The sequence below is a fragment of the Amblyomma americanum genome, chromosome 2 (genome assembly GCF_052857255.1).
Source record: "Amblyomma americanum isolate KBUSLIRL-KWMA chromosome 2, ASM5285725v1, whole genome shotgun sequence".
Lineage (NCBI taxonomy): Eukaryota > Metazoa > Arthropoda > Arachnida > Ixodida > Ixodidae > Amblyomma > Amblyomma americanum.
The window spans coordinates 45,336,884-45,358,062 of record NC_135498.1 but is presented as its reverse complement, the minus strand read 5'-3'; the positions used below and the strand labels follow the sequence as shown (position 1 = coordinate 45,358,062).

The window sequence follows — 21,179 nt, the reverse complement described above, 5'->3', positions numbered from 1 at the left end:
TTGATGTAAAAGTGTGGCCAAAATAATATTAAGCATGCTTGTGCTTGAAATTCTGTTGTGTTTGCTGTAGAGAAAATGCAGATTCCTTGGGGTTATATGCTAGCGCACCAGCAGCATTTGCAAATACCTCCAGATTTCTGCCAGGTAATATCGAGTTTGATCACTAAAGTGTGCTCCATGTTATGGCCGCAACAGTACGAGTCCTTGCATACGCTGAAAAGAGAACACCTCAGTCCCTGCTTGCGTGGCTAACCAGTCTGAAGTACCAGCATGCTGTCTGCAATGTGACGCATAGATTTACTCATGCCCTCATTTGGATGTTGCTTGCAACTGATGCACCTCGCATTTAAGACCGTTTTTTTTTCTCCTGGTTATGCATCAAACATTCCCTGTAATAGATGGCTCAACTCCAGACTCTGCAACTAATGAAACGTTCGCAGCAGCAGGTGGCTTGGCTCCAGACTTTGCAAATGAGGTTGAAATAACAGAGGAGCCACTTGATGCCACCCGTCAATCACTTTTTCTTCAGGCAAAAGCTTCAGATGTGGGCGAAAAATCTTGCGAAAAGAGCTGCCAGACTGAACCAGAGGTCTGCACCATTGGCATTCAGTGTGAGGATTTATGTAGCACTATAGAGGAGGACCACTCTTAAGCCCCAACTCGATGGACACATCCTATGCGTACCGGCGGAGCGCCTACGCGCAGGGGCGTACCCTGGATCCTGTCTGCGCATGCGCAAAGCGCGACGTGCGCGCAGGCGCGAGCAGGGTGCAGATATCTGTACATGTCAGATATCTGTAGATGTCAGATATCTGTACATGTCAGACATCGCTTCCTATGCGCGCGCGTGCTTAGGAAGTGGGGTCTGGTTTACAACTATAGGAAAACCGCGGCGCTCTCAGAGACTCTTTTCTTCATGGCTTAAAGCTCTTTCAGGTTCCTGGAACTTTTCTTCGCGGTTTATGTTGTCCTTCAGCGCCCGCCAAATCCCCTTTCTCCAGGCTTGAAATTCCTTTGGTCGCTGGCTCGAGAGGGGAAACGAGCCAGCACAGGGAGCATAGAGGTGGATGCCTTTTTTCGACGCCCGGCGCGGCGCGGCGCTGGGGGCGCAGGCGCTCCACCGTACGCCTAGGATGTGTCCATCGAGTTGGGGCTTTATGCCGCACAGTTCATTAAAACAGCAACTTCAGCAGTGCAAACGATTCAGAAGCCATTGTCTGAATATATATCAGAATCTGCATGCAGTTTTTATACTGGCCTTAGCTGTGATATCTTCCGAAAACTTGCGACTGCAGTGAGTCGGCAAACTTGTGCTACCCGCACCATGAGCATCAGCGACCAGGTACTCCTGACATTCATGCGCCTGAGGCTGGGGCTCTTGTACTTTGACCTGGCCGCAAGGTTCAACATTTCAGTGTCCCAAGCTGGGCATGTGTTTCGGACAGCGCTCGCCATTTTGGACGACCTAATGACAAAGGTTGTGGCATGGCTACACATGGAGACAATTCTAGCAACGTTGCCACAACAATTCAGAGACAGCACATATCGCAATACAACAAGCATCCTGGACTGCACGGAGGTTGCATTGCAGCGACCAAAGAAGCTCTACACAAGAGGACAAACAGATAGCCACTATAACAGTGGCAACACTGTGAAGTTTGTGGGGTTGAACTGGGGAGATAAATACGTTCTCCCCACTCAAACGCGGCTGACACGGTTCAAAGCCGCCCAGACTCCACCCCGTGATCGCGTACGCTACCGAGCGCTCGCCGACCACGGCGGGCCTTGCCCTCGGGGAACAAAGGAACGATACATTGGCTGACACAAACAGGCATTTATTGCTACAGAAACAATAACGCCAGCTAGCAACAAGGTACGCTAATGAATAAAGATCGTCCGACTCACCAGCAAGGTTCCGAGCGAATGTTCGCCCGCGCTAGGGCAAGGGATATATACTCCGAAGGCCGGACGGGACGAGTACGGGAGCCTGTCTCCCCGTCGCTTCCTCGCCCCGCCGGTGAAGAGCGGAGCCGTGAGCGACACGTCCGCCCCCGCCGATGATCCCAGCCGAAACCCCCGTGCCCCCTCTCCCGCGCGCGGGCTTTGGCAGTCTCCCGCGCAGCGATGCTGGCGCCCTCTCTTGCCAGTTAATGTAACTGACAAGGGAATGCGCTCAGCCTCGAGGTGAGACTGCCGCTGCACGGTGCCTCGCGGGAAAGCAAACTCAGGGGGCTGCAGGGCAGGTCCCCACATCCCCCCAACCTTAAATAGACCCACGCGCCTGAAAGTACATGCTATGCACGAGTCTCCTGGTCTTCATGTCCTTGAGGCATGTCTTGCAGCGGAGGTCACGCCGACAGCGTCCACGCAGACTTCCGCGGTATTCCGAAGGCGGCGTGAAGGTCTCCGCTGGGACGACTCGCATGGCCCGCGGACTACCGTGTTCGCAGGCCCGCGAATCGAAGGCCAGTGGGAAAACTGCAGGCCAGGATCCTGCAGTAGTCGCCAGGGCAGCAGCAGCCGGAGGTGACTGCCGACTGGTCTCGCCACAGCTGCCTCGGATGGATGCGGCGAACAGGATACAGGCCGCTCCGTCGCAGCAGGTGGCAACAAGACGATGTGCACCGGACAGCAAGCCTTGGTGGCTCCACCGGATCTGCAAAATTGCCGAAACGCTCTCGGCGTGCCTTTACGCAGGTCACGGGAGGGGAAACGGCATCCGCAAGGGCCTCTTGGCACAATGCCTAACTCTCTAGCAAAACGTGTCGGCGGCTGTGCAAACGCAAAGTTCGAGTGAACAAAGCCCTTTCTTGAGTTGAACGAGACTGCTCAGTTCTTGCGAGGTTACAAAAAAAAAAAGTGCGGGCAGCAAAGTGCGCCCCCTCTCAAAGACACTGTCCGGTGGTCGTGTCTCTTTTAACGTGGTGCAGGCAGCTCCGAAAAGCCTCAGGCCTAACTACCACTGATGACGACCGTGACCGCCACAAAGACCCGAAACGGGTTATGTGCGCGCAGCCGCGAGGAGACGTCAGCTTTGTGGGGTGGTCCTACCCCGCTCACTGCACAAAGCAGCTTCTGAGCGGTCGACGCCCACCGTATCGGACGGTGTCGCAGCGCCCGGCGCCGAGCTGCAATACCAGCGAGCTCGTAGCGGCACCCGTGGCCCCAGGCCATCGCCTCGGCTTCGGAAGGTCGGGGGTTCGATCCCCGCGGCTGCCGGTCCACACAGCCGGTCAAACCAATGGGAACAAGCGGTCCCCCCGCCACAGCGCTCGGCTTTTCAGGGGTGCACCGCAAGGAAAAGGTAGCCTGTGCCGCCAAAGTCCTGTCGATTGTGGGCAAGAAACGACTAGAAGCGGTGGAACCCGCAGTCGAAATGAGCCCGGCTAGCTCAGTCGGTAGAGCATGAGACTCTTAATCTCAGGGTCGTGGGTTCGGAACCCACGTTGGGCACCAGATGTGGGGTTGAACTGGGGAGATAAATACGTTCACCCCACTCAAACGCAGCTGACACGGTTCAAAGCCGCCCGGACCCCACCCCGTGATCGCGTACTCTACCGAGCGCTCGCTGACCACGGCGGGCCTTGCCCTGGGGGAACAAAGGAACGGCACATTGGCTGACACAAACAGGCATTTATTGCTACAGAAACAATAACGCCAGCTAGCAACAAGGTACGCTAATGAATCAAGATCGTCCGACTCACCAGCAAGGGTCCGAGCGAATGTTCGCCCGTGCTAGGGCAAGGGATATATACTCCGAAGGCCGGACGGGACGAGTACGGGAGCCTGTCTCCCCGTCGCTTCCTCGCCCCGCCGGCGAAGAGCGGAGCCGCGAGCGACACGTCCGCCCGCGCCGACGATCCCAGCCGAAACCCCCATGCCCCCTCTCCCGCGCGCGGGCTTTGGCAGTCTCACGCGCAGCGATGCTGGCGCCCTCTCTTGCCAGTTAATGTAACTGACAAGGGAATGCGCTCAGCCTCGAGGTGAGACTGCCGCTGCACGGTGCCTCACGGGAAAGCAAACTCAGGGGGCTGCAGGGCAGGTCCCCACAAGTTTCTCGTGGCAATGGCTCCTAGTGGCTTCATCAATTTTGTGTCTCGGTGCTTTGGTGGACGGGCATCAGACAAGTAGATTGTTGAAAAGTGTGGGATTATCAAGCTCTTCTTCAAAAATCAAGAAGTGATGGCCGACATGGGATCCACACTGACGCCTCCAATGAAGAAGGGTGTGAAGTTGAATGCACCTCCATTTTCAAAAGGAAGGGAACAGTTCCCAGAAGCAGAAGCTGCAGCAGCCAGGCGCATATCTCGGCTAAGAAATCATGTCGAGCGGGTCATCAACTGCATCAAGTGCTGTACAATTTTGAAGGGCTCACTTCCTATACACCACACGAAGTTGATGGATAGCATTGTTCGTGTTTGTGCAGGTCTATGTAACCTCAAAGGCCCACTCATTGCCACGAAGGACTGAAACTGGAAACTGGAGAAATTGGAAGGTGCGCACCCATTGGCGCCCACGCATTCTTGTTTCTTTAATATTGACAACACTTTGAACAGAAACTTGACTAGCCCAACGAGATGGGTCCTTAAGGCACTGCGTTTCCAGAAAAGTGTAGGTCACCAGCAGTAAGAGAAAAAGTGCCTTAATAATGATTTTTTTCATTTTGGGGGCTTCATGTGTGCCAATGTGCCATTCACTTCATTTGGCATATTGCATGAATGGCGATGAAGGAAGCTGCCGACAGGTTCTGCAAAACAGATGTCTGCCTACTGTGTACTGATACATACTGATTCGTAGGCAGTGAACAGTAATAGGATATACGTTGTCGTGCCACGAGACACCTTTATGCACCTCGCAGACTGTGTGGTGGTTATAGCTGTACTGCATTTTTTAGATAATGGTGACTGCGATAATGCATTGGAGTGCTGCTGATTTAGTGCGGATAGCATTTCACTGCACACTGCATTAAGAAGCTGACCTTATTCACAAAGTGTTTACTCTGAATTTTTCATTTCTTTTAATATTAGTGCTGACGCTTTATGGATGGTTTTTTGGTAACTATATTGACGCAAACATTTGCAGTGTTTGTTCATTCTTCAAATCTGCTGCCACACAAGTTTATCGCTTTGTTTGCGACGCAAGACGCGACTAGATTTATCTCGATTGATCGCAGCAAGGCAGAGCTGATTCTACGTTGTTCTGGAATGTTCTAGTAACTTTGCACGCTTTATCTCGATGAAAGTTCGCTATCAGCTTTAAATTGAGCACGGCCGACGGCGGCGGGCATTCTGTTCGACGACCGCCGAGCACGCTTGTCGCTTCGCCGCCCCCGAGTGATTGAGTCCATTTTGGGTGCAAGTCAGCCCAATAAACAGTTTTTTTTTAGAAGACCCTTTTGTCCGTCTTCATCGCTACTTCGACTGCCGTCACCACTGCGTGACATCTGGTGGAGGTACGGGGTAGCCTTCCATGTTCTGGACGCCCCCTTCAAGTTGTGAAGCCAGCCCTAAGCGCTTCGCACCCGAGGACGAGCCAGCAGCTCAGCGAGCCAGCCGACAACTCCAGGGAGAGGAGCCTGAGTTCGGGACCTTGCCGGACCTCGCCAGACAGCGAAAAGGCGCTGCTACGAGCACCGCAACCTCGCCGAAGATGTCGACACCAATCATACTGCAGCAGCCGTGGGTGCCGCCAACTTTCAATGGACTAGGCGAAGACCCTGAAGAATGGTTGGACCAATCTGAGCGCGTGGCGTCATTCAACAAGTGGGATGATGCGGCAAAAATAGGACACGTTTTTCTCATTGGATGGCTCCACACGCACGTGGTGCGAAAACTACGAGTCGTCCCTTGCGACATGGAAGCTATTCAAGAAAGAACTATTGAAGGTATTCACCAGTGTTGTGAGGAAATAAAAAGCCGATCGACTCCTCGAGTCCAGGATCCAGCTTCCGAATGAGCCCGTCCGCGGTTACTTCGAGGAGATGAAGCGCCTATTTCGCCGCGCCGACCCCGAGATGACCGAGAAAAAGAAAGTTGTTTTTAAAGCACGGCGTAAAAGAACAACTCTTTGGCAGCCTCGTCCACCAGCCGCCAAAAACAGTCGAGGAATTCATGCAAGAAGCCTGCACGATTGAGAAGACCCTCGACGTCCGAGCTCGGCAGTACAATCGCCCTTCCTCTGCCTGTGCAATCCATTCGGACATAACGGCCATCACCAGCGACAGCCTGCGGGAAGTTATCCGCGAAATCATCCGAGAGGAGCTACGCCGATTACGGCCATCCTCCCCACAGCCACAAGCAGCGACTCTGATGGATGTGGTATGGGAAGAAGTGCAACAGGCACTTGGCACCCCGACGGCCCCAGAGCCCCAGGCCGTGACCTACGCCGCTGCAGTAATGACTCCTCAGCCCCAACGACAACCCCTGCATCCTGTCCGACACGAACAACTTGTTCCCGAACGTCACCTCCCTGCCCCCGCCTGCCCAGCCCACGTTCGACGCTCAAGCCCCAGGAAATGCGACGCCTGGAGAACTTCCGACAACCGGCCGTTGTGCTTCTACTGCGGTGAGGCCCGCCATATTCTTCGTCACTGCCCGTACCGACGTATCGGTCTTCGAGAATTTGCCGTTAACGCCCCGCGACCACGCTTTAGCCAACGTCCGCAGGAAATCGACAAGTACCTGCATCGAGAGGAGCACACACCGAACCGCTTTTTACGCTCACCATCGACGTCAATCTCGCGCTTTGCGTCACCGCGCCGCAGCTACGCAGCCGCGGTACGAGGAAGGTCTCCCAGCCCCCGTAGGGGAAACTAAAGACAGCAACCTCTGGAGGTGAAGTTGCTCACGAGCGAAACGCCGAAGATCCTCCACCAACCACGCCTCACGAAGACGCTGCACCCGCGACGCCGCATGAAGAACCTACTCGCTGCACCGACGCCGCACAAAATGACAACCCCGACCACGACGCAAACTGCCTTCAAAACGACGCCGCCACCCAGAAAAGCTTCGACCACATGCCCCACCCGCGACGAAGCCGTAACCCGACGCCGACAGCGACATGCAATGCAAGAGTCAGGACCTCCGATTTAGCAGTGACTATCGATGGCTGGAAAGTTACAGCTCTAGTCGACACAGGAGCCGATTACTCGGTGATGAATGGAACATTCACTGCGCATCTGAGAAAAGTCACAACGGCTTGGGACGGCCCACAAATTCGCACCGCGGGGGGCCACCTCATTATGCCATCAGGACGATGCACAGCGAGAGTGACTGTCAAAGGACATACCTATCCTGCGACCTTTGCTGTGCTACCGCAAAGCTCCCACGAAGTGATCTTGGGTATGGATTTCCTTAATGAGCATCAGGCGATCATCGACCTCCGATCCAAGCAGATCATGCTTTCGACGGACAAAGCCATCGCTTCGATGAAAACTCGAGAAAATCACGTTGCCCTGAGTGTCCTGGAGGAAGAAGTGAGCGTCCCACCCCGTTCAAGCGTTATCGTGACCGTAGGCGCCACGAAAGCCGTTAACGCTGAAGCCATCATCGAGGGGAACATGCAGTTGCTTCTAGACCGAGGAATCAGCATCGCAAGAGGCATCACACATTTCCGCAATGGCCAGGCCGAAGTACTGCTGACTAACTTCAGCGAAGAATACCGGCACATTAACAGAGGAACGACGCTTGCTTTCTTCGATGAAATACCCGACGTACGAGACTCCTTTGCCCTCTCCGACACCTCTGCAGAAGATTCGCCCGACCAAGAGAACTCGCCCACTTTCGACATCAACCCAGCCCTGCCCCGGAACAGACAAGACCAGATCCACAATCTGCTTCGAAGCTACAGTGAGTGTTTTTCGACACCGCCGAAGGTCCGACAGACGCCAATAGCCGAGCATCGCATTATAACAGACCAACACGTCTGACCTCTCCGTCAAAGCCACTACCGTGTGTCATCGCGAGAACGACAAGCCATCCAGGACCAAGTCGAAGAAATGCTTCGCGATGACGTCATCCAGCCTTCAAACAGCCCATGGGCGGCACCGGTTGTTCTAGTGAGAAAGAAAGAGGGCGCACTTCGATTCTGCAATGATTACCGCCGCTTGAACATAACAAAGAAGGACGTCTACCCCCTCCCCCGCATCGACGACACACTGGACCACCTCTGCAACGCCAAATATTTCTCGTCGATGAACCTCAAGAGCGGCTACTGGCAAATTGAGGTCGACAAAAGAGATCGCGAGAAGACAGCATTCAACACTCCGGATAGGCTGTTTGAGTTCAAGATGATGCCATTTCATCTCTGTTCCGCACCAGCGACGTTTCAGTGAGTAATGGATACAGTGCTGGCAGGCCTGAAGTGGAATATTTGTCTGGTATATTTAGATAACGTCGTTGCCTTCGCCTCGAACTTTGAAGAGCACCTCAAAAGACTTCGAACAGTGCGACGCCATCAAGTCATCTGTCCTAACCTTGAAAGCAGAGAAGTGCCACTTTGCCTACGAAGAGCTGCTGTTTCTAGGTCACATCGTCAGCAAGGAGGGAGTAAGCCTGGACCCGCAGAAAACAACTGCTATTGAACACTTTCCACTGCCGGCCGATAAGAAAGCAGTGTGCAGATTTCTCGGGCTGTGCGCATATTAATGACGATTTGTGAAAAACTTTTCGCGCATCGACGAGCCCCTGACCCAACTGACGAAAGCAGACGTGCCGTTTAAATGGGAAGCGCCGCAAGCAGAAGCCTTCAAGGAACTTCAGCGTCGTTTACAGTCCCCACCGATCCTCGCGCATTTTGATGAAGACGCCGATACTGAAGTTCATACCGACGCAAGCAGCGTGGGCCTAGGTGCCATTCTCGTTCAAAAGAGCGACGGGCTGGAGAAAGTCATCGCATACGCTAGCCGTTCCCTTTCCAAGGCCGAGGTTAACTATTCGACAACTGAGAAGGAGTGCCTTGCCATCATCTGGGCTATGTCAAAATTCCGCCGCTACCTGTATGGACGACTGTTCAAGGTGGTCAGCGGTCACCACACGCTGTGCTGGCTCGCCAATTTGAAGGACCCCTCTGGCCGACTCGCTTGATGGAGTCTGCATCTCCAGGAGTTTGACGTCACGGTCGTTTACAAGTCCGGACGCAAGCACTCTGACGCCGATTGCCTCTCACGAGCCACTGTAGATACACCGCCGCCGGACGACGATGAGGACGCTTTCCTGGGACCCATCAGCCCCAGCTCTTTTGCTCAGCAGCAACGCTCGGACCCCGACCTAAAACGCCTTATCGAGTACTGGAAGGCAAGGTTTCTTCACCACCTGCTTCATTCAAGCGAGGACTGTCTTCCTTCTGTGTGCAGAATGAGGTCCTTGTGAACAACTTTGCAGCGAGCAAAACAGCCTACCTCCTTGTTGTACCTGCTTGTCTCCGCGAAGAAGTTCTACACACTTCACACGACGAGCCGACAGCTGGACATCTCGGGTTTACTCGCACACTTCGACGCATTCAAGAAAAGTATTACTGGCCCCGACTGCCTGCCGATGTCACACATTATGTGAAAACATGCCGAGATTGTCAGCGACGAAAGGCCCCTCCCACATGACCAGCAGGATTTCTGAACCCCATTGAACCTCCCTCAAGGCCCTTTTAGCAGATCGGCATGGACTTGCTTGGCCCTTTTCCAACGTCAACGTCTGGAAATAAGTGGATCATCATAGCAACCAACTACCTGACCCGCTATGCCAAGGCGAAAGCCCTACCGAACGGAACAGCAGCAGAAGTCGCCAAATTTTTCGTGGAGTGCATTCTTCTTCGACACCTACAACACCGTAGTGCAGGAGACCACTGAGATGACGCCTTTTAGGCTCGTCCGTGGCAGGGAGGCCACGACCACGCTAGATGCCATGCTGCCCAACGTTCCAGAAGAAAACGTCGACGTTGCCGCCCACCTTCAACGCGCAGAAGAAGCTCGAAGACTTGCCCGATTATGGATCAAAGGTCAGCAGCGGTCCGACGCCAGATGCTACAACCTACGAAGACGCAACGCGGAATACAAGCCAGGAGACCAAGTCTGGGTTTAGACCCATTCGCCGCCGTGGATTGAGTGAAAAGCTTTTGTGCCGCTATTTCGGCCCACACAAGTTCTTCGTCGGCTAGGTGAACTACGCCGCATACGACCAGAAGTTGTCCATGTAGTCCGTCTGAAGTCGTATTATGCGCGCTAAAGGACGCTGCATTTCCATGCTCTATTTTCGCAAGATCCGTTTTATCTCTTACTAGTTGCATTATTTGTTATAATGCATCGGGTCGATGCTTCTTTGAAAAGGGGAGTAATGCCGTGAACATTAGCAGTGTTTGCTCATTCTTCAAATCTGCCTCCACACAAGTTTATCACTTTGTTTGCGACGCAAGACGTGGCTAGATTTATCTCAACTGATCCCAGCAAGGCAGAGCTGATTCTACGTTGTTCTGGAATGTTCTAGTAACTTTGCACGCTTTATCTCGAAAGTTCGCTATTAGCTTTAAATTGAGCACGGCCGACAGCGGCGGGCATTCTGTTCGACGACCGCCGAGCACGCTTGTTGCTTCGCCGCCCCCGAGTGATTCAGTCCATTTTGGGTGCAAGTCCGCCCAATAAACAGTTTTCTTTTAGAAGACCCTTTTGTCCGCCTTCATCGCTGCTTTGACTGCTGTCACCACTACGTGACAATATAATCAAGACACGGCTGTACATGCAAAGTGGTCATTAAAGCACTGCAAGTGCCCTTGAAGCGTGGTTCAGCTCTTTTGCTGTACTTTTCCTTTTCTCATAATCTCCTTGTCTTCCCTCCCCATTTTGTGAAGGCAACAAGCCACTTTTATTTTCAGATTTGCTCAGAAAACTTCCTAATTGGTTGAAGCAACCCTCTGTAACAATCAATTGCTGTGCTTTCATCGTAATTCATTGCACAATTCAATACATTGCCGCAACATTTTGGCAGCTCTATGTTATCACTTAACATGCAGTTCAACATAATCCTTGGAAAACACCAGGCTTCCGCTGTGAACTTCAATGACAAGCCGGGGAAGGTAGTGCTTGGAAGAAAACTGTGACAGCCGCGTGATGTGTCACACTACAAATTCCGCATCATACAACACCTAAACTAAAACAGTGTTGAGCACTCACCAAAGAAAAAAATAACAGTGAAGTCCCTGCAGGCAAAACATGGTGAACTGCACTTGGAAATAGTATCCATTTTTTCCAGCTTTGGCCAGGTAATGCTTTCCTTCTGCATTCTCTCTCACGTCATATGTGTTACTGTTCACAAGCTCTAAGCAGACATTGATGTAAGGGCATTTGATCTCCAAGATGCTGCTTTCACCAACTAATCCATCCAGGCTGACAAAAATGGGTGAGCTTCACTCACAATGGTGCCACACTGCTTCACTTCAACTTTGCACAGCTTCTCGAGCGTCTGTCGAGCAGCAGACTCATACCGTTGCCCATGGCTTGTTGCTTTGTTTCCCCTAAAATGGGAAAAAAAGGTGTGATATCACAAATCTGTCGGGCAATGTTTCTTTTTTCGTGGTACTTTGGTGACATTTGGTGCCATCAGCATCAGCCTGCGACTGTCCTCCCATAGAGGGCCAGCCTGTTGCACGGCACCTCTGTAGCTGTAGCCTGGCTGGCTCTTTCAAGCGAACCCACTTGTCGTAGAAGTGTCCAGAAGGTGCAGATGTGCCAACTGCAGGCACATTGCCCGCTACTGTAGCATCGACAGTTATCTGTAGCAAGCTCACTTTTGCCTCGAGAAGAGGCACTACGTTGGAGCTTCTCACAGCTTGCCCATACTCTTGGTGGGTTGGTTAACATCCCTGCCTTTCCCTCCTCCTCTTTATCTATCTATCTTTTTAACATGGCACATCAGCATTCTTGGTTTCCACCGAATTGTCTTTTAACACCTACTTCATTGTGAAGCTCATATTAGAGACTTCAGATGCATCACAATTCTTTTTGTACCATGATTCCAAAGTGCGCTTCGGTCAGTGCAGGCTTGTCCAGTAAGGCCCTGCCATTTGGCAAATTCCATTTTCCGCAAGACTGCACCAGTCATCCCAGAAGAGATCAAAAACTTTTTTTTTATCAAGCCCCCAAAATAACAACTCAGATAATTTTAATATTTTTGTAATGAACAAATTACTAATTCAGGCCTGCCAAAGAAGGGCTGAAGGGTGGTGCCTGGCAGATGGCTACATAATACTAATAATAAATTCTTGATTTGTTGCATTTCAGTGTGAATATACGGGCATGCAAAAGCCAACAGAGGGCTTGTGAGGCAGTGCCCGGCAGCATGGGAGACTCCAAGGCGACAGCATACATAAAGATGTATAAAATGGTCCTGAAATACAGTTGGGACAAAACCGTAGATGGTGTTGCACACCTTAACAATATACTAGCACACAATTTCTATTACCAATTGGCACAGTCTCAAAGATTCCGTGCAGATTCTGCTTTGAATATCGTGACACATTCTCCCTTCAAAGAATTTGTTGCGCAAAGCACCATAGTCTGCCCTTGGTGCAGGGGCTCTGGAACAGGAAGGCGGGGGCAAGGGTGACAGTCGCCCCAACCCGGCCTGCAACTGCTAGCGCTCTGATCAATTTCAACAAAAGCCATTTATAGGGCGTTAAAATGGAAATCGCAGAGGGGTTCGGTTAGTTGGTTGGCTTCCTAGTCGGCTGTAAAGTATTTTGTTCAAGTAAACTACAGTCATGCCCGAACAAAGTCGTTGATTGACCTGTTTTCATGAGCATGATTGCAGAACGAAGCAGGCTATACACAAACCTTTTAATGTAGTTGGTCACTCCTCGTGTACATCTTTATAAAGCTGCCCATTTTAATTTAAAGTTTATGTGCATTAACAAATACATCTTTGAACAATGCAATATAAATAAAATAATAAATGTATGAATAAAGCATGGAATAAAAACAAACTTGATGTCTTGCCTTCTCCACCCCCCTCCTCCCAAAAGAGGTTCTGGAGTCCCTGCTTGGTGGCACCGGAGGGTGCTATGCCAAACCTCACCTTTAATAGCCCGTGTGCACAATTGTGCTTACCTATGTGGCTGCAGACTTTTGTCAAGCCAACCTTGCAGTTGCAGGAAGCAGAAAGTACACTACATGACTTTGTAATGCACAACCAAGCTTGGTATGGCCAAGCATCATCTGCTTGCAATGGTGCAACAGCTCCCCTTACAAAATAAACATCTTCATCCACTTGATGGATTCACAGCTGCCCGACTTTTCCACTGATTACATAATTATAGGAGTCCAAACTCTTCAAGGCCTGGACATCTTCTAAATCGCATGCCTTGGAACTTCAGCAAGTAGTATGTGATGTGGTGCTCCTGCACAGATGGGCACAACTTCATGTCGTCCACCTATTGGTCGCCTCGGGATGCAGAAGAACACGGGTACCTGTGCAAGGAGCGTAAGCAAAACCGTAAGAAAAAAAATTGGCGGTGGTTTAGCTCTGGTTAAGCCTGGAATGACGCAATAGCTACAGCTGGCTGAGTGGAACTTGGTCACGTGACCAACCACGTGACGAACCAAGTGATCAGCTACGGTGCCGCGCCGCCGGCAGCTGCTCCGCACCACGTGACAGCGTAGCGGTGCAGCCACAGGGTGGCGCGCCGCCACACTGAAAGCTTGAAATGCTACCGTAATGTAGCTATCGCTACAAAATCATTCACTGCGAACAGTTGAATTGGGTGCATAGGTCGGTGATGAATAAAAGCACATCGCGCTAGCTCGTCCGCGCCATTGTTGAGAAGAAGCTTTGAGAACCACATCGGGTTTTGACCATACTGGCATTTCTTTTGTTATATTTCAAGTTTCAAGTCTAGGCACTTTAATTTGGCCCTTTCATGGTGTGGCCGACCTTCACAACAAATTAGCTGCACTGAGTCGCCTTCGTGATGTATTCACAGCATTATTAATAAAAGAATTAGTTTGCACAATTGAAAAACCACATGCACAAGTTACTTGACTCGCGGCTCTGCAAAAGAGTGCTTGACGGTGGTCAAATACACGACGACATACACATATGCACCGCACATATGCGCAACAACTTGTTATCACTGTCAACACTCACTTGCTATCGAATCGCACAATACAAAGTTGCCAAAACGGACTCACCAAGCTTCAAAAAAGCCACGGCACCCAAACAAACAGCCATCATCCACAGCGACGAGCATCAATCATCTGCTATCCCGCAGCCCCCTGGGCAATGCTCACACTGCGGCGTGCAAGTTGTGAAAAAATGGCTGCACCCTGAGACGACTGAAAAATCTGGTCTATAAGCAGAATACTAGCAGAGATGTAAGACGCAATATTTTGATAATTTTTTGAAAATGTGGCATGTTTGGAATTTTTTACTTAAACATCCTTGGAGACAAAAGCATACCCCCACCTTCACACGCTAATTACAAAGCAGCAACAGAAGAATATTTGGACTGCTAGCTACTAAAGATTCCAATTTTCACCGCGAAATCCAGAAAAAAGACCCACGCACCAAATCAGCTCCGAGATTTTTTTTTTTGAAGAAAAAACTGTTTTGCGAAAAATTAAGCTCAATTATGTTTTTTATTTATTTATTTATTTATTTATTCATTTATTTATTTATTCAGGATACTTTCAAAGGCCCTCAAGCATAAAAATGAAGGGTAAAAAAGTGCTCGTTATGAAATAAATGATGGAAGCCAACAACCACCGGAACTAAGGAGCATAGGGATGTCTTTTTTTTTATTTGTAGTTTTTCATCAATGGGAGTTTAATAAAAGCAATAGAAAAAATAATCACATGCTGCCGGTGGCATCTGAAACCCACGACCTCCTAATTTCACGTCCAGTGTTCTACCAACTGAGTTACGGCAATGACTGTCCAATTTGCTCCTTTCGGGAGTATTTATGTGTAGTGTAAGCTAACCTTGAGAGTGTTCACCACCGCCATCCTCGTCCACAGCAACGGACAAAGCATCTCCTGGGTTAACGCGACTGCCACATAGGAACGGAGCTTAACGGTAATACCCTCAGTTTGAGGGTATTGCTGATATATACTGTAGCAGCAGGCTTGCTGACCTCTGCTTATTTAAATGTATTACCCTCAGTTTGAGGGTATTACAGCAGGGGTAAAACACAAACGATAATAACAAATACACAATAGGGCAAACAGAAATAGGAATAATCTTCACAAAACCAATAAAAGTGCAAGCATAATCATCCAAATTAAGGATGCTAACCAAACATGCAAGTTCAATCTCTTGCGAGAATGCACGAATGTGCTCACTTTTTGCACTCCAAAGATCATTATAACTAAGCCGTGAACTTTCTGGTGTTTATTTCTGAGAAAAATCGGTGGATGTTATTTGGCGCTCATTTCTTTTTCGAAAATTAGTGTTTTTTGGCTAGCTGTAGCTGCTAGCTGTGCAACTGCTAAAAGCGGTTTTGTAGGCGAAAATCATTCTCAAAGTTCACAAACACAGTAATAAAATACAAGAGCATCAATTTTTTACCTTGCTGATACATATTGTAGCAGTAGGCTTGCTGACCCTGCTTATCTTAATGTATTAGCGTGCTTGTGTTGACTGTACTCAACTCTGAAAATGTGCGCTGAACATTAGTACTTGAGATTTTAAATGATGCTCAGGACAATATGGGCTTTCCACACACATGCAGTTCCCAGAAAAACTAGGCGCAACGCCAGCACTGCCCCTATAAAGCGCAAGTTTTCCGCTCCAGCTGAAGCTGCTACAGGCTGCATTCTTCTCACACAAGTCTGCAGGTCCTTTCATAGAGCATGAAATCCATATCGCTGGCCATGCTTATCAAAATGTATTAGCGTGCTTGTGTTGACTGTACTCAACTCTGAAAATGCGTGCTGAACATTAGTGCTTAAGATTTTAAATGATGCTCAGGACAATATGGGCTTGCCACACAAACGCAGTTTCCAGAAAAACTAGGCGCGACGCCAGCACTGCCCCCATATTGCGCAAGTTTTCTGCTCAAGCTGAAGCTGCTACAGGCTGCATTCCTCTCACACAAGTCTGCAGGTCTTTTCGTAGAGCGTGAAATCCATCTCGCTGACCCTGCTTATCTAAACGTATTAGCATGCTTGTGTTCACTGTACTCAACTCTGAAAATGCGCGCTGAACATTAGTACTTGAGAATTGAAATGATGCTCAGGACAATATGGGCTTGCCACACACATGCAGTTTCCAGAAAAACTAGGCGCGACGCCAGCACTGCCCCCATGCTGCGCAAGTTTTCCGCTCCAGCTGAAGCAGCTACAGGCTGCATTCCTCTCACAGAAGTCTGCAGGTCCTTTCGTAGAGCGTGAAATCCATTTTGCTGACCCTGCTTATCTAAACGTATTGGCGTGCTCGTGTTGATTGTACTCAACTCTGAAAATGCGCTCTGAACATTAGTACTTGAGATTTTAAATGATGCTCAGGACAATATGGGCTTGCCACACACATGCAGTTGCCAGAAAAACTAGGCGCGACGCCAGCACTGCCCCCATACTGCGCAAGTTTTCCGCTCCAGCTGAAGCTGCTACAGCCTGCGTTCCTCTCACACAAGTCTGCAGGTCCTTTCGTAGAGCATGAAATCCATCTCGCTGACTCTGCTTATCTAAACGTATTAGCGTGTACTCAACTCTGAAAATGCGTGCTAAACATTAGTACTTGAGATTTTAAATGATGCTCAGGACAATATGGGCTTGCCACACACATGCAGTTGCCAGAAAAACTAGGCGCGACACCAGCACTGCCCCCATACTGCGCAAGTTTTCCGCTCTAGCTGAAGCTGCTACAGCCTGCATTCCTCTCACACAGCAAGTCTGCAGGTCCTTTCGTAGAGCATGAAATCCATCTCGCTGACCCTGCTTATCTAAACGTATTAGCGTGCTCGTGTTGACTGTACTGAACTTTGAAAATGCGCGCTGAACATTAGTACTTGAGATTTTAAATGATGCTCAGGACAATATGGGCTTGCCACACACATGCAGTTTCCAAAAAAACTAGGCGCGACGCCAGCACTGCCCCCATATTGCGCTAGTTTTCCGCTCCAGCTGAAGCTGCTACAGGCTGCATTCCTCTCACACAACAAGTCTGCAGGCCCTTTCGTAGAGCATGAAATCCATCTCGCTGCCCCAGTTGTGCTAGGTCCACATTTTGGACATCTATCTGTGGACAGCTTTGAAATGCAAGTCATTCACAGTGGGTGTTCTGCAGGATGTACTGAAGGAACTTGTCTGCGCCCCTTGTAGAATGCTGCAGAAGTGCTGTCAGCTACATTCTTAGGTCTTTGTCGAGAATGTTCATTACGCTATGCACGCTTCACCAGCCTTCTGCTGGCCTGTTTCCACTTCTTTAGCGGGGCTGCAAGCATATCATATACAAGGTTCTTATCCTCTTCATAACTTTGAGTAATGAGGCAGATGTCTTGTACAGAACGGCTATTCTCAGAAGTCTTTGCGAATCTTCTATAGCTTAGACAAGTGCTCTGAATTTTTGGCTCCTCTCTCAACTGCTTCAGCGCTCTTGAGAAATAGCAAAATTTAGCACCAATGCTTCACAACATCTGCGAGCCAATATGAGGGCTCACTGCGGAGGGGCTCATTTGTTCAAGACATAACAAATGATATAGAACGGCTAACTTAACGCTGTAAATCCTGGCAACTCTTGATGAGAGGCATGATCCAGTGATCTCCATCGATGTGGCTAATCCTTTTCCTACATATTATGCCCAATCTAAGCTTTCATCGCCATACATAAAAAAAAACATTCCACGCATCTATTAGTTAAATTCATACTGATCACAAAAAATTTAGTACAATCAAGTCAGCCGCACGCTTAGGTGCTTGGCCATGCCCCGTGCCCACTGCCCTCTTTCAAAGACAACACAATCCACAACAGAAATATTGTCATCTACGCAAGTTTAAAATATCAGTGGTACTGCTATGAGCGCCTCCTCAGCACGCTTTGAGAAGGAAAGCAGTAGATAATTTGTTGCTAAAAACAGTTGTCACCTAATCTCAGCATGCCCAGAAAGTAGTGGCACTTTTTGGTTTTAATCGACTATCTTTTTTTTAACAGCAAACATTTATGGTGCTTTTCGGTTAAAACTGAAAGTACACAGCCTAGTTATAACTAGTAACAAGATGTACAGGCTGTTTCACAATCAGAGGGAAACTGGGAGCACGTGACCACCACACTTCATGAATGAAACGCTGATGTTTACAGCTGAGGAGAACTGGCGGTAAAAGCACATGAGCAATAAGCATGGCTGGCTGCTCTACCTGCGGATGCGCCAGGTGCCGCCCATTCTCGCCGGCTCTCGGCGGCAGTGGTTCTCAAAGCACAGCGGTCACGCGCTCCCAATTTCCCTCAAAGTGTGAAACAGCCTGTACATATTCAGACTGCTAAATGACACGGACAGCGGGAAGAACGATAACAGAGGCACTACTTAGGAGTCAGAAAATGCTCAGAGCAAGTACGGCCAGTACCAACAAGCCCAAATTTCTGTTTTACTGACGAGAGTCTTTACACTAGGAGTAGCAAAGAGGTACTTCACCATGAAAAATGTCAAGCACAGCTTCGCAAGTACCCTATGCTCCCAAAACAATCAGCAGTCATGTTGGACGAGCAAACAGCAAGTTCTTATCAGCACCAAGAAAAAAATGGGGATGGCAATGTGACCATTGGAGCAAGTACGTCAAAACTACATTTCAAGTGAACAATGGAATACAAGGCTCACCATTAACACTACTTTACAATTACGTGTCATGCAAGCATATCCACAATGAAATGAATGCACCACACTACCCAAAAGAACAACACTGAAACCAAATGCGCACAAGTTAATGCTATGCTAGCAAGTTACCCGCAGAAAATGAAACACACACAATGCCAAACACCGGCCATTCAATTTTAACATAGTAGATGACATATGGTACCAAAGAGGCGCAAGGGACACGAAACTAGGACCATTTTAAGATGGGTCACAGAAAACCATTCACGCGGCCAAAGACACCCACCAACGTCAAAGTGAAAAAGGATACATGGCTCGCCACAGGAAGGCAGCTGAAGCACTAATGCATGCAAGACTTCAGCATTGTGAAACCATCAATTGAATGAATCGACCGTACGTGCACGAACCTCCGTGCACAGCAGATTCTGAAGAGACCGCAAATGTCAGTGATAATCCTCAGGCATTTTAAAAAAAAGTGTTAATGAGTTAATGCCCATACATGCAGAATTGGTCATTCTCTACTTTACATTCACCGACTGCTGGGAGTCCTCATACCAATCCTGGTGCAGTGGCGCAGCAGTTAAGTGATTCACCACCCCAGCAGGTGGCTGTTTCAAGCAGTACCACCGGTGGGGCTTGGGAGACCCACGTTGCTCTTTCCGAGCAACCACTTATGGCCAATCATTCATTTAAACTGCCACCTGCCATGGTGAGCAGTTTGCTCACAATCCAGTGGGAAAGTTGTGATGATGTCACAAGATCAGGTCACCTATTTGGCAGGCGCCACATTCCATCTACGTCCTCCAGATGCGAAGCTTCAAACAGTCACCAACGCCAACACCGGAGAATTTTTTTTTCAACATGGTGGTATTAAAAACTCTTACGTTAAAACACCCAAGTAGCTACACTACATCACCAAGTAGCAACGGTCAGCGTTGCACCACTGCAAGGATGCAATGTTTGGACGCGCCGTAGTGTTTGCCCGTATCTCCAACTCCAAACGACTAGCACACCTATCAACAAACGCGCAAAGAGGAGAGAGCGAAGAGCGGATGTCGCGAGTCTCAAGTTGTCACGGGGGAAGGCTAAATTGGAACTGTTGTTTCTTCTTGATGAATGACACCAGTCTTGACACCATGTGTGAACCAACTGTCGTGTCTACAAGGTTTGCTATTGCGAAATGCACTATCGAACAGAGAGCGTGTGTTCCTCTTGTAAACAGTGCTTAAAGTTTGGCTGCATAGAAGGCAGGTCGCTAGTTATTCGAGCACAGGTGGAGAGAAAAATAAAGAGGGAAGGAGAAATCAGCTGGTGGCCTGTTTTATGCATCATTTTATACAAAGGGGAGAAATCATGATTAAAAGTCGTTGTTTGATCAGTTTATGTCATAGACCTGTAACATAAACCCTATGCTGCGCCAGTGTGCTCGTTGATGTGTAGCCTTGGAGCTGAGTGGCCAGCTCTGGTCTGACTCGTGGTGCGAGGGCATGGGTTTCCTTTTTCTTTCATCCTTTGTGTAGTGCTGCCAACTTGGTATTTTTATGGAACATGTTACCAGCGCAAGAAACAAGGGCAAAGGGAGAAGACAACACGAACGCCGGTGTTTTTCTCCGTCTCGGCTTTCAGAAAGCATGTTAATGATTCTAAGTAAAAATCACGGCGAAATTTCGGAAACGATAGAGGAGAAATGCTTCCACCACCACTGACAAGGATAAAAAATGATTGCTTGCTTCGGATGCATGCAGTCCCTACATTCTGGCACGGGACCACCCGAGACAGCCCCGACTTTAAGCACTGCTTGTAAACAAATCAAAATGAGCAATCAGCAATCACTCAAATGGTAGAGGAGAAAAGTATGGACGCATTTGAGAAAACAAGTTTCTCAAACCTCACCTTTGACAGTCACGTCGAAAGCCATGTGGCGAGACACCAGTAGCGCGGGTAATGTTCATTCTTTTTCACATCACTTGCGCATTCCTCCACAGGGTACCAAGCATTGTACTTCCGCCGTTGCCGCACACTGGGCGTGACAAAGGAGATGCAGCAGTGTAGCGAAGGCATCATCGTTCTCGAAATGCATTTACATCGTTGGCCTTGATGACACTGCGTAATCTGATTAACCAAAATAAAACTGACCGAAACTATGAACGCGGTGGCACACACTAAACTGTATGCGGAGCCTCGAAACACGACGACGGCAGCGCAACGTCGACTTCCCGATGTTGTTGTTCCTTTCAAAGGATGGCACATACCACACTGGGGGATCCGCCAAGAATCTCGCGGTAAAGCCTGAAGTGCTTGAAGCGCTTGAGACCATAGGTTTACTAAGTAACTCTAGGGCTTGAGACCACGCATCGCACTCACGGCCTCCCCCTCCCTGCGTCTTTGAAGCTACC

General features: G+C 49.4%; 1 long non-coding RNA gene and 1 other non-coding gene across 3 annotated transcripts in view; one reads left to right on the top strand and one right to left on the bottom strand.

The window, feature by feature from the left end:
- The window catches only part of LOC144121150 (uncharacterized), a 27,887-nt gene extending 6,708 nt beyond the window's left edge, over positions 1–21,179 (bottom strand). Inside the window, exons 1-3 of one of the 2 annotated variants that reach the window (XR_013312553.1) lie at positions 20,677–21,179; positions 13,091–13,450; positions 11,400–11,499 (exon numbers count right to left, since the gene is read on the bottom strand). This is a non-coding gene — a long non-coding RNA (uncharacterized LOC144121150). The remainder of the gene's footprint in view (positions 1–11,399; positions 11,500–13,090; positions 13,451–20,676) is intronic. The other variant, XR_013312554.1, reaches the window with a different exon arrangement.
- On the top strand, positions 3,381–3,453 carry TRNAK-CUU (transfer RNA lysine (anticodon CUU)). Its single transcript has one exon. It is a non-coding gene; the product is annotated as a tRNA-Lys (tRNA).